This window comes from Symphalangus syndactylus, chromosome 6 (genome assembly GCF_028878055.3).
Source record: "Symphalangus syndactylus isolate Jambi chromosome 6, NHGRI_mSymSyn1-v2.1_pri, whole genome shotgun sequence".
In the NCBI taxonomy this organism is placed as follows: domain Eukaryota; kingdom Metazoa; phylum Chordata; class Mammalia; order Primates; family Hylobatidae; genus Symphalangus; species Symphalangus syndactylus.
Genome location: NC_072428.2, coordinates 124,500,343 through 124,514,323, shown reverse-complemented (window position 1 = coordinate 124,514,323; position 13,981 = coordinate 124,500,343).

The window sequence follows — 13,981 nt, the reverse complement described above, 5'->3', positions numbered from 1 at the left end:
TTGTTTTTTCTTGCAAATTGTCTGAGAAATCCTTTGAGTGTGTGGTAGTAGGATAATGAAGTAGATAAACTGGCTATTCCGGTTCCTGTGGCAGTAGCCATTCCTAACCCTATAAGCGGGGGTATTAGTTGTATGGCTCTGTGCTGACAGACTTGAGTTTTGAGGAGCACTGATAGGGTCTGATTTCCTGGGGCAATGTTATTGTTGGGACATAGGAAGACTAAGGTGCAGGTGCCTGTCCAGTTAGTCGGGAGGCAGATATAGGTTGACATTCCACAGAAGAAGAATCTGCCTCGGCTAGGTAGTCAGAACTGGTTGTGTATGTTAAAAAGGTGTGTGAGTTTGTTGTTTTCATTTTCCCATACTCCTAGAGTACTTGCAAAGGTAGCTCTGGTGAGCGGCTGGAAAGGGGTGTTGGGAGCAAACCGAGTGGCTCCCTGTTTTCTATTTTCCCATTGGAGAAAAAACTGTTGTGTATCTACTAGGAACCATTTGAGAAGTGACTGAAAGATGGGATGAGATGGGATGAAAGATTGGTACGTTTTTACAGAGTGCTGATTGGTGCATTTACAATCCTTTAGCCAGACACAGAGCACTGATTGGTGCCTTCACAATCTGCTAGCTAGAGAGAAAAGTTCTCCAAGTCCCCACTCAACCCAGGAAGTCCAGCTGGCTTCACCTCTCACTGCTTTTTGTTTGTTTTTGAGATGGAGTCTTGCTCTGATGCCCAGGCTGGAGTGCAGTGGTGCGATCTCAGCTCAATGCAACCTCCATTTCCCAGGTTCAAGCAATTCTCCTGCCTCAGCCTCCAAAGTAGCTGCGATTACAGGCACCCACCATCACTCCCATCTAACTTTTGTATTTTTAGTAGAGACAGACTGGTTTCAAACTCCTGACCTTGGAGTTTGGTATAAGAATTAGAAAGGTGTTGCCTGATTTCAGAAGCCTTTTCCTGTAAACGCTGGGCGGCATCTCGTATTATCCCTGACTGGTTAGTGTAAAAACAATACTCTTCTCCTAAAAAGATGCAGAGCCCTCCTTTCTCAGCAGTGAGGAGGTCTAGGCCTCAGTAGTTTTGGAGAGTCACTGCTGCCAAATAGTCTATTTAGGATTGTAGAGTAAGGATAGATTTCGTTTTTTCTTGCAAACTGTCTGAGAAATCCTTTGAGAGTGTGTGGTAGTAGATCACCAAACAGGTGATCCGCCCACCTCGGCCTGCCAAAGTGCTGGGATTACAGGCATGAGCTTCTGCACCCCGCCACATCCTGCTTTAGAAGGCTTGTGCTAGCTGCAGTGGGAAGAGCTGGAGCCTGGCCACAGTAGCTTCCCTGCCCTATCCAAACAGGAAATCCATTCCAGGCTTTTGTGAGATTGAGGATTCTGTGAATGAATTATTAAACATGACAACCTTTTGCCAAGTTCTCTTGGGTAACAGTATCATTGGAGTTTCTGTTTGTTCATGATGAGTCAACAAATTCAACACAGCCCAAAGTTGGAAAGTAGGGAGGGAGAGAGAAAGGAAGATAAGAAGAGTGGGGGGAGGGAGGGAAGGAATGAGGGAAGAGTAAGGAATAGAGAAAAGAGACAGAAAGAGAGTAAAGGAAGGAAGGGAGCAGGAAGGAAGGAAAGAAGGAAAGAAGAAAGAAGGTAGGAAGGAAGGAAAGAAGGAAGGAAGAAAGAAGGTAGGAAAGAAGGAAGGAAAGAAAGAAAGAAGAAAGAAAGGAAAGGTAGAAAGAAAGGAGAGAAAGAAAGAAAGAAGAAAGAAAGAAAAGAGAAAGAAAGAAAGAAAGAAGAAAGAAAGAAAAGGAAAGAAAAGAGAAGAGTAAGAAAGAGAAAGAAGCCTGGCCAACATAGTGATACTCCGTCTCTACTAAAAATACAGAAATTAGCTGGGTATGATGGTGAGAGGTGTAGCAAGCTGGACTTCTGGGTTGGGTGGGGACTCCAAGAACTTTTCTATCTTACGAGGGGATTGTAAGATACACCAATCAGCACTCTGTAGCTAGGATTGTAAAATGCACCAATCAGTGCTCTGTGGCTAGCTAGAGGTTTGTAAAATGGACTAATCAGCACTCTGTAAAATGGACCAATCAGCGTTCCATATAATGGACTAATCAGCACTCTGTAAAATGGACAAATCAGCGCTCCATATAATGGACCAATCAGCACTCTGTAAAATGGACCAATCAGCACTCTGTAAAATGGACCAATCAGCACTCTGTAAAATGGACCAATCGACGCTCTGTAAAATGGACCAATCAACAGGAAGTAGGTAGGGACAAATAAGGGAATTAAAGCTGGTCACCCCAGCCCCCAGCAGCAACCCTTAGGCAACCCACTCAGGTACCCTTACATGCTGTGGAAGCATTGTTCTTCCGCTCTTCAAAATAAATCTTGCTGCTGCTCACTCTTTGGGTCTGTGCCATCTTTAAGAACTGTAACACTCACTGCGAAGGTCCGTGGCTCCATTCTTGAAGTCAGCGAGACCACAAACCCAATGGAAGGAATCAACTCCAGACACAGTGGCACATGTCTGTAATCCCAGCTACTTGGGAGGCTGAGACAGGATAATTGCTGGAACTTAGGAGGTGGAGGTTGCAGTGAGCCGAGATTGTGCCACTGCACTCCAGCCTGGGCAACACAGTGAGACCCTGTGTAAAAAGAAAGAGAGAAAGCAAAGCAAAGAAGGAAGAAAAAACAAGGGCTTTCTTTCCCTGTGATGGTTTCCCCTGTGAAATGGGGAGTCTAGGGAGGAGAGGTGAGAAGCAGTGTTTCAATTTAAAAGTTGCAGTTGCAGGTTCAGTGCAGAGATGATCAAATCCCGACCTGATTGGAGTCAGTTGTAACTAGTTGGTAGTCAGCAATCTAGGGAACATGATATAGGCCTGTGCCATGCTGTGACACGCCATGACAGGCAAGGACCACATTACAGCATCTGTTTCAGCCTGCAGGTAGTGGGTTTTTCTGTCTTTTACGTGTTCTTGTTTATGAGTTGGCTTTGGTTGAATCTTGAAATGGAATTGAATCTCTAGGCTGTGGCTTATGACAGCTCATAGAGGGCAATTGGCATGATATTTTGCACCTATGAGTGAAAAATCTTACACTTCATTGACGTTTGTTAAATTATCTACTTCAACATTAATAATACATGCATGGGCTGGGCATGGTGCCTCACACCTGTAATCCCAGCACTTTGGGAGGCCGAGGCAGGTGGATCACTTGAGCTCGGGTGTTTGAAACCAGCCTGGCCAACATGGCAAACTCTGTGTCTGCTAAAAATCCTAAAATTAGCCACATAGGTGGCACGTACCTGTAGTCCCAGCTGCTTGGTAGGCCTGAGAACCACTTGAACCTGGGAGGTGGAGATTGCATTGAGCCAAGATTATGCCACTGGAATCCAGCCTGGGCGACAGATAGAGAATCCGTCTCAAAAATAAATAAATAAATACATGCATGCCTCATAATCTGGTGGCTACAAAGTCTCCTGGATCTGCCCATGGGGCACCTTATTTTCCCAGTGTATACTGGATGACATGCAGTGCTAGTATTGTTGAAACAGGAAATCCTTTGTGACTATAAACCTAAATAACAGAAAGAGGGTCCCTAAAAGAAAAATATTTATCTGGGAATAGACCACTGCAATGGGAATACGCATGCCACAGTAAACTATATGTATATTTGAGGAAATAAAGGAAAACAAAAATTTTTTAAGGAAAAAATGAGGATTATCTAATTTCTTTGAATTAATTAGCCTTGGCTACAAAGATCAATCACGAAAGTGGTGTTAGTCTGAGGTTGGACACGCAGTTGTTCAGAGGTCCTTGCAGAGTATGTTTTGTGTTCAGTTGCAATGGCCTTTGCTAAAGGTTGTGGTTTTCGCCGTCTTTCGTGGTACTTTTGGTTTTCAAGTGTACAACGATTAGAACCCCTTTTCATGGTCTTCCCAGCTGTATTTGTCAGAGTCTTTTGTTTTTTAACATTAGTGACTCCATTTTTATTCTGACCATTTTCATGTGATGCACAGAATAAAGAAATGTGTATTATTCATAATAATATTCCTTCTAGAAACACTTAACTTGAATTGGTGAGGGATATCTTTTTTAGATAATTGAGATTAAGAAGGTGTATCGATTAGCTGTTTTCGTGTAACAAACCAACTGGTTATAACAGCAACCATTTATTTGCTCATGATTTTGTGGGTTGGCAGTTTGGGCAGGAATCAGCTGATAAGCCAGTCTCAGAACCACATGGTGTCAGCTGGGTTTCCTCACCTCTGTGGTCTTCACTGGGGTGGACTGGGATGTCAGGGAAGGCAGGGACCCTCTTTATGCGTTTTTCGTTTTCCATGAGGCTAACTTGGGCTTGTTCATAGGTAGCAGCATTGTAGGAGGCCTACCCTTGGAATGTGTGCAATGTGACTTCTGTCACCTTCTGTTGATCAAAGCAAGTCTCAAGGCCAGAACAGGGCCAAGGAGTAGGGAAATAGATTCCACCTCTTGAGGGGATTTATTACAAGGAATTTTGGCTAATATATTTTTTTTTTTTTTTCAGGCGGAATCTCGCTCTGTCACCCAGGCTGGAGTGCAGTTGCATAATCTCGGCTCACTACAACCTCTGCCTCCTGGGTTCAAGCGATTCTCCTGCCTCAGCCTCCCGAGTAGCTAGGACTACAGGTGCACACCACGACACCCAGCTAATTATTGTATTTTTATTAGAGACGAGGTTTCATCATGATGGCCAGGGTGGTCTCCATCTCCTGACCTTGCGATCTACCTGCCTTGGCCTCCTAAAGTGCTGGGATTACAGGCATGAGCCACTGCACCTGGCCTAATTTTGGCTCCTCTTAATCAACCCCAGAAGGTTTAATAAGAACTGTGATTAGCTACTTTCTAGCTTCATGAATTTACCAAGCTATTCCTGGTTTTGCACCTTTAAGAAACTCTCATTTTTTAAATCTGATTAATATATGTCCATAAGAAGCTTTACCTGGTTAAAATTAAATACATACAAAATTGACAGAAAAATTATTTTGTCAAAGAAAAATGAATGAGGAGTAGTGTCATTTTTCATTCTCACATCCATTTCTCTAAGAAATGGATCTGTCCTTCAACATCTCCTAACTCATACTGTTCAAATATAGAGGGCTCTTGGGCCACGGTCCGGGGATTATTTATAATCAGCAACAAGGGGTTACAGTGTCATGGCTTAGAATTTGGTGGGGTGGGACCAGGGACTAGTTGGAGTTTTTTGTTTCAGTCCTCATAACTTATTTGAAGCAGGGGGCTTGGCTGTCCACCCTTTGTACTTAGTAGTCCACCAAACATCTGCCCAGTCACCACTGGGACTTCTAAACCTCCATACTTATATTTGCTTGATTTTTTGTGGTATGGACATAGACACTTATCAACATGGGCTAGCTTCCTTTGACCTTGCTCGTCTCCACACGGATTACTGAATAGGCGTTGAACGGAAGGGTTAAAAAATGACTAGCCTGAGTTACATTGATGACAAGATGACCTTCTGTTGAAAAAAAAAAAAAGAGAATAAACAAGTGATTATTAAGCTCTTTTTAGAGTTAATTTGGTGGAGGTGGGCCCTGGAGTGACAGTTCATGATTCTGGAGGTGGCAGTGCCTTCTTGACTCAGGTGTGATGAGTCTGTCTTCTTTCTGCTTCCCAGACTGCAGTCTCAGTAGTTAGGAGCACTAGGTAGGGTCCTTCCCAGGCTGGTTCGAGCTTCCTTTCCTTCTACCCTTGGATGAGAACGTGATCTCGAGGCCAATGCTGATGTTCTGGAAACTCCAGGGGTGACGCCTGTGCTAGGAGACCTTTAGTCTTAAGGGAAGAGAAGGTAGAGGATAGACCAAGTATATAATTTTTGAGGCACTGATCCTTTGTTTCAAACAGGGATGTCAGCAGTGGAGTATAAGTAGGGCATTCCATAGAGCATTTCATAAGGGGACAGGCCAATATCTCTCCAAAGGGCAGTCCAGATTCTTAACAAAGCAATAGGAAGACATTTAGTCCATGGCAATCCAGTTTCTGAAACTTAGTTAAGTGGTTTATTAGAGTCTGATTCATCCGCTCTACTCTTCCTGAGGAGGATGGATGCCAACGGGTATGGTATTCCTAATGTATATCTAGTACCTGTGCTAACTTCTTAATGACATGTGCAGTGAAATGGGTTCCATTATCTGAATCAATATTTTCTATTAGTCCAAATCTGGGTACAATGTTTTCAGTTAGTGCTTTAACTACATTACTGGAGGTTGCACGTGAGAATGGGATTGTCTCTACCTAGTGGGTAAAGTGGTCTGTTATTACTAAGTATAACAACAAATTAGAGGCATTTCAGTGTAATCAATCTGAACACTTTGAAATGGTCTCAGCCCTGGATTTCTTCCTCTAAGGAGCAATTTCCTTAGAACCTGCTTATTAGTATTTTCACATATTAAGCAACTATCTATAACTTGTTTGGCCAGGGTGTAAATTCCTATATACCCATAAACCAGGAGAACTGCGTCGCACATTGCTTGGGGTCCCCAGTGGGTCCTTTGACATAATTGAGACAAGACTTCCCTCATGAGAGGTTTTGACAACATTTCTCTTTAATCTGGTGATATTCATTTCCTTTCCACATTTTCTTTAGCTCCGATTTTTATCAACTTCTTTTTTTTCAATGGAAGAGAAAATGGGGGTTGCAGTAGGAGAAGGAAGGCATGGAGTTAAATGGAAGAAACGGCAACTTGTTTTGCTATTTGATCTTTAAGATTATTTCCTTGACTTGTGAAAGGCGTGTACTTTTGGTGCCCTGGGACATGTACAATAGCTATCTATTCTAGCAATTGGAGATTGCTGACACGAGCATCAGTTCTCTATTAACTAAATCTTGGCCTCTGCTATTGATAAGACTACTCTCCATCCAAATTTTTCCAAATGTGTGTGCCACCCCAAAGGCATACTTAAAGTCAGTATAGATAGATTTTCTTGGTTTTGTAAATGTCCTAAAGCTTGGATGAGTGCAAACAGTTCACACCCTTGGGCAGACCAATTATTAGGCCACCATCCTGATTTTACTTTTTAAGCATCTTTCCTTTAATCACTGAATACCTATTATGTCTTTTTCTTTTAATCACCTGGGAGGATCCATCTATGAATAAGTGCCCCCCTGTCTTGAAGGGAGTTTTTCCTAAGTCTGCTTTAACTTTTGTATGGTAATTAATTAGATTTAAACATGTGTGCACTCGTTTTAAGTTTGGATGCCCCGTTAAAAACTTGCTGGATGAAGTGAATTATTAGTAGTTAATATTAAATCATCTTTTTTCCAGTAAGATACCCTCTTATTTGAAAATTTTTGAGTTAGTGATCTACCTCCTTGCTTTTTGATTTAATATAGTTTTAACTTGGTGGGAGGTGGCCTGAAGCTGCTGGGGAGTAACCTGAAACCTCAGCTAGAGGGACAGCACAGGCTGGGGCGTGGCCTGAAATGGCTGGAAAGTAACCTGAAACCGCAGCCAGAGGAACCTGAGACAGGAACAGCGGGGGCGGGACTGGGGGCGCTGAAGGAAGGAAGATGATTTAGTAGGTGTGGGTTTTCTAGGCATGGGAACTTTTTCCCTTTTAGAAAGGTTGGTTTCTGACTGTCTCCCTCCGGAGTCTAAAAGGTAAAGGAGAACTGGTTCCTGTCGCCAGCAGAGGGCGTAATCGATTTTTCCTGGGAGACGGGGCTCTTATCATTAACATGTTCGAATTCGCTCTTCATTGGACTTCAATTGTGGCCAAAGTGAGGGCTTAAGGATGGGTTCCCGAACTTAAATAAAACAACAATATTTTATCATCTGCTGTTTTTGTTTATACTTGGTTCTCTTATTATCTTTTCAATACTTTAGCAAGGAGCTATCAGAAGGAATTTCATCACTCTCTGGACTCTAGTTTCCCTGTCTTACTTGAAACGTTCCCCATCTTAGGGATTATGGGGAGGGGGCCCAACCCCTCCTGTGAGATTTTTACCCTCCCCCTTCCTGGAGGGTTACTGAGGCTTTGGGGAAAGGCTCCAACCCCACCTGTTTGGGTTTTCTACCCTCCCTCTTCCTGTTTGTCTACTCTGTCTGTTCCTGACTCTAGTTGACAGATGGCAGCATGAGGCCATAGAGAAGACTCACTCACTCCACACAACCACCATACTTAGTCCCATTCATACACTCTCAGCCGCCAACTTATCCCGACCACCTAGGAAATACTTTGTCACCTTTGCGAAGTCTCCTACCTTATTCCGTGCACAAGAATTACCTGGTTCTCTTATTGCCACGGTCCTGCAAGGCTCTCCTCCCTGCTTTGCTGAGAATCCAGATTTATTGGTTACAGCAGGTGGGCCCTGATCTCCCTCACCCCAGGGGCACGGTATCTAGACAGTAGCATGCATCCTGTCTGGGTGGGGTGACCGAAGGCCCCCTTCCCAAAGGAGAATATTCGAGCCTCAAAGTTGGACTCCAGAGCTGTTAGGAATAACGCTCAAAATCTTAAGGAAAATGAACACTTGAACAAAGGATTCTTAGCAAAGCAATTTTACTTCTGCACAGAGGGGTGCCTCCTTGGCCAGTCGCCATGGGAGCACACCTGAAAAAGGGGCACGAGAGCCTTTACTTCTGACACAAGTACTGCCCCTGTACCCTTTCTCCATTGGCCAGGGTCGGGTCGTACAATCTAAACTAATCCTGGTTGGCTAAACATTTGATTTTTTTAGATAAGGTGGGCATGTAAAAAAAGCAGAGAATAAAGGAGAAGGGGTGTCTGTAATGTGCTAAAAAGTTAGTCCTCTTTCCAAATAAAGAATAGAATGTGAGCTGGTACTCATAACCCCTGGTACTGTGGCATGCCTGGGCATCTAACAAAGGCAAAAAGGGAAAAAAGGAGAAAAAGGAAAAAAGGTGGAGGGGTTACGGTGATTAGAGAATAAAAGATTGATCAGGTTATTTGAAGAGAAACCTCATCATATCCCACACATCCATCCATCCATCCATCCATCCATCCATCCTTCATCCACCCCCAATCCATGTATCCTTCCACCCATCCTTCCTTCCATTCATCCTTCCATCCATCCATCCTTCCTTCCATACATCCTTCCATCCATCCATGCCTCTCTCCCTCCATCCATCTGTTCATCCATCCGTTGTTGCATACATTCCATCTATCCATTTATTCACGAGATACTATTGAGGCAGAGGAATACAATAATTAACAAAACACAAAAATCCCTTCTCTCATAGAGCTTACATTCTAGTGGGTAGAAACAGGGTAAGCAAGCAAACAGCAAATGTATAAAATATGTAACATATTGATAAACAAATGCTATGGAGAAGAAGAAAACACAGAAGGGCAAGAGGAAATATTAGAAGAGATGGGTTAATTTTAAATAGGATGATGAAGAAGGGCCTCTCTGAGAAGATGATAAATCAGCAAAGAAATTAAAAACACAAGTCAGAGAATTATTCTGAGGGCAGAGCATCCCAGACAACGAGAACAACAAGGGCAAAACCCTGAGGCACAAGTACCTCTCTTGTGTAATTTTTTAGTAATGGTCAAGGTCCTCTTGGTCCCCACCAACTCTCCCTAACTTATCTGGGGGCTGACATTTTTGAACCAACAAAAGTGCTGCAAGGCAACACTATAAGATTTTAAGGGTGCAGGCCAGGCGCAGTGGCTCACGCCTGTAATCCCAGCACTTTGGGAGGCCGAGGTGGGCGGATCACGAGGTCAGGAGATCGAGACCATCCTGGCTAACACGGTGAAATCCCGTCTCTACTAAAAATACAAAAAATTAGCTGGGCGAGGTGGCAGGCGCCTGTAGTCCCAGCTACGCGGGAGGCTGAGGCAGGAGAATGGCGTGAACCCCATGGGGCGGAGCCTGCAGTGAGCCGAGATCGCGCCACTGCACTCCAGCCTGGGTGAAAGAGCGAGACTCCGTCTCAAAAAAAAAAAAAAAAAAAGAAAAAAAAAAGATTTTAAGGGTGCAAAGCTTTCATGAAATTTCTGGGAAAACGCTGACAACAAATCAGGAAAAACAAATGAATTACGTAGAATTTAAAATTAAATGTAATCAAATTCCACCGCATTGTACGGTCAGAATACGTATTTTCTGAAATTGAAAGGCTTGTTAAATGAGAATAATTTCAAGTAAAAGTATCTCTTTCATTTGGTTTTCCCGGTGGATGTATAAAATAACTAATTGAATTAAATCTGTTATTTTTTAAATCCTTAATGCCTCTTTGGAATGTAAAAGTTCATTTCCCATTGTGGAAATTTTGAAAATTATGTAAAAGTATAACAAAAATAAACTTGTTGCCAAACAACATAGAAAAGAAACCCCGTTAATATTCATATCTCTCTAGATAGATTTTTTTTTTTTTTTTTTTTTGAGACGGAGTCTCGCTCTGTCCCCCAGGCTGGAGTGCAGTGGCGCGATCTCGGCTCACTGCAAGCTCCGCCTCCCAGGCTCACGCCATTCTCCTGCCTCAGCCTCCCGAGTGGCTGGGACTATAAGCGCCCACCACCACGCCCGGCTATTTTTTTTGTATTTTTAGTAGAGACGGGATTTCACCGTGTTAGCCAGGATGGTCTCCATCTCCTGACCTGGTGATCCGCCCGCCTCGGCCTCCCAAAGTGCTGGGATTGCAGGCATGAGCCACCGTGCCCGGCCTAGATTTTCCATTTATTTCTAAGTTTTATTGGTTTGATAGTGAAAAAAGTTTATTTTAATTTGCATTTTTATTACTAGTCTGTACAATTTTTCATGTCATTTAATGGTCAATTTTTATGTACCAACTTTCTTTTTGGCATCTTAAATTTTTCTTGTTGATACGAATAAGCTCTTTTGATTATAAGAAAATTGCCTAATATTTTTGTGCAAGTCTGTTTATTTCCTATTTTTTTTTGTTTGTTTGTTTTTGTTTTGAGATGGAGTTTCCCTCTGTCACCCAGGCAGGAGTGCATTGGCGCAATCTTGGCTCACTGCAACCTCTGCCTCCCAGGTTCAAGCAATTCTCATGCCTCTGCCTCCTGAATGGGATTAGAGGCATGCGCCACCACGCCTAGATAAGTTTTGTAGTTTTCTTAGAGACCGGGTTTCACCATGTTGGCCAGGGTGGTCTCAAACTCCTGACCTCAAATGATCTGCCCTCCTCACCCTTCTAAAGCGCTGGGATTACAGGCGTGAGCCACTGCCACTGGCCTATTTTTGCATAATTGTATGTTCAGAGTTTACATTTCTATTGTCATGCATGCTCATTAAAGCAAAAAAAAAAAAAAAAAAAACCTTATTTCCAACAACCTTCACTCTTCAGGGTTCTTTCAAATTTTACTGAGAACTATTTTCTACAGAAGACAGAAGTCTCTCCCATCTGTACATTGTTAAATATAATGTACAGTTAAATCTCACAATAATGCAATAAGTAGGGTCCAAATTTTCTTAAATTTAATATTTCATATAGCAACAGTCTCGCTATGTTGCCAGGCTTGTCTCGAATTCCTGGCCTCAAGCGATCCCCCTGCCTCGGCCTCCCAAGGTGCTGTGTTTACAGGTGTGAACCACCAGGCCCGGCTGGGTCCACATTTTTAATCATGTAAAAATGCAGAGTTGTTGCAAGGCTGTTGAAATGACTGGAGCAGCCCTGGACAGTCAGGCATTAGGGGATCTGGCTGGGAGATCCAAGTCCCTTTAGGTCCCAGTTATAGTTTGGCATCATCTGGCCAGCATTTGCCAGATCTCGCTTAAATACAGCAGGGTAAGTCTAGCCCTGTGGACTACCTGGGCCCGGCAGGACAGTCATATTGATTCCAGAATTTCCATGGTAGTTGCTACCCATTTTTCCAGCCCTCTCTTAGACAATGAGTGGAGAGAATACTTGAAACAAAAGAGCCTCACTCCTTGCCTCCCTTCCCACGAATAGCTCCCTTCCTTTCCCACATTGACCTTACTTACCATCTTTCTCTCTGTGGTTACTCCCATTCGTTTCTCTGCATAACGCAAGAGTTATTTATCATTATCATGAGTTATTTAACACACACCTGTAGTGTATACCTTAGATTCTCTCTCCATAATGGCAGCTTTGGTTTAGTTGATGATGATAGTGGCCTTGTTTCTGAACAATTGGGACAAAATAGCGAACAAATTTTAGGATGGATGCATTGTATTTGTTACAGTTGTGACATTGAGGACCCTGAGACCTGCAAGGTTCTCATTACTCGAGATATAAATGCTGAAAATATAATCAGATAACTGGCTGGTGAGGTGGTGCATGCCTGTGATCCCATCACTTGGAAGGCAGAGGTGGGAGGATCACTTGAGGCCAGGAGTTCGAGACCAGCCTGGGCAACATAACAACATTGCAAGATCATGTCACTACAAAAAATAATTAGCAGGACGTCATGGCCTGTGTCTGTAGTCCCAGCTACTCAGGAAGCTGAGGCAGGAGAATCACTTGAGCCCAGGAATTCAAGGTTGCAATGAGCTATACTCATGCCACTGCACTCCACTCCACCTGGGCAACAGAGGACTCCTTCTCTACAAAGATAAAAAACAGAATAAGTAAGAAGTTGCTTTTTAAAACACAGCATTTCTCCACATTAGCTTTTTAAATTTACCTCTGTTTCGTTAAATTCAAATGAAACCACAAAAAAGCTATATATTAGAAACCCAATCATTTTATCCTATAACCAAAGCTTTTTATCAAGAAAATCATAATCACAGTCACATGAAGAAGAAAACTTGCACAAAATGCTCACTAAGGAGATATCACTGGGCTCTGGGTTGAAATTGCTTCCTGTGCGTCAATTGTATACATTTTATATACATTTTAAAAGCACCCAGTCTGTGAGATTGTGTATGGATGTGCACATATATGCTAAAAATACAAAAATGTGGATGGGAAGTATACCAGGCAAAGGTCCAGCCAGGAGAAAATAAACTATGCTAAGAGTTTTAAATATTGGATGTTTGACTCAAATAATTGGTTATGATAGGTGATCAGATACATGTGATGGAAGAGCTGGGCTATCAAAAAGGAGAAGATGAGGCAATTAAGTTTAGCGGCAGCAGGAAAAGATCCTTACTCCTAAGGAAGAAGGACAAAGAAAGAGTGCTGCTTCCTCATCCTAGAAGCTTTGTCTGGTAGGAGAGAGAATCAAGGTGGAGGCTGCCTGAGAACGCTAGGCCCACAGAGGAATGTGCCTTCTACGGGAGATGCCACTCAAGGTCAAGAGACAAGGAGAGAGGGAGAGAGAGATACGCCTGGTCTTCCCTTCTCCAGCCCTTCAAGCTCCTAACTGTACCTCTCACTGAGCAAACCCAGGGGAAGTCATAACATGGCAAGGAGGCTTGGGAATTAGATGTACCCCCCAGCCCCAACCAGAGGATGAGGGGACTTACCAATTTAGGATAAGCATTTGCCTCTGGAGAGCGGGTCAGGGGAATGGGGATGGGGAGAGGCACAAAGTGGTCCTCGACTACATTGGTAACCCCTAATTTCTTTAATTCTTTTTAAAGGTTTGGAGCCAATATGGCAAAAGGTTAGCATTTGCTCTTTGTTTTTTGTTCTGAGACAGAGTCTCTCTCTGTCACCCAGGCTGGTGTGCAGTGGTGCAATCTTGGCTCACTGCAACCTCCACCTCCCACGTTCAAGCGACCCTCCCACCTCAGCCTCCTGAGTAGCTGGGACTACAGGTGCACACCACTACACCCAACTAGCACTTGTTAACATTACAAGGTGGGTGACCAGTTGTTCTTTGTTTATTTTCTGTACTTTTCTATGTAGTTGGAATATTTCATAAGAAGCAATTTTTATAGGAGAAACAGAAATGTTCCAGATTAATGGCAATAGTAAGTATCTTTATTGTTTTTCCACCCTACTTCCCAAGGAAGTGCCGCACCTGTCTCAATGGACACTAGCATCTTTGTGGAGTTTGCAGGCTCTGCCATTGACTCTTTG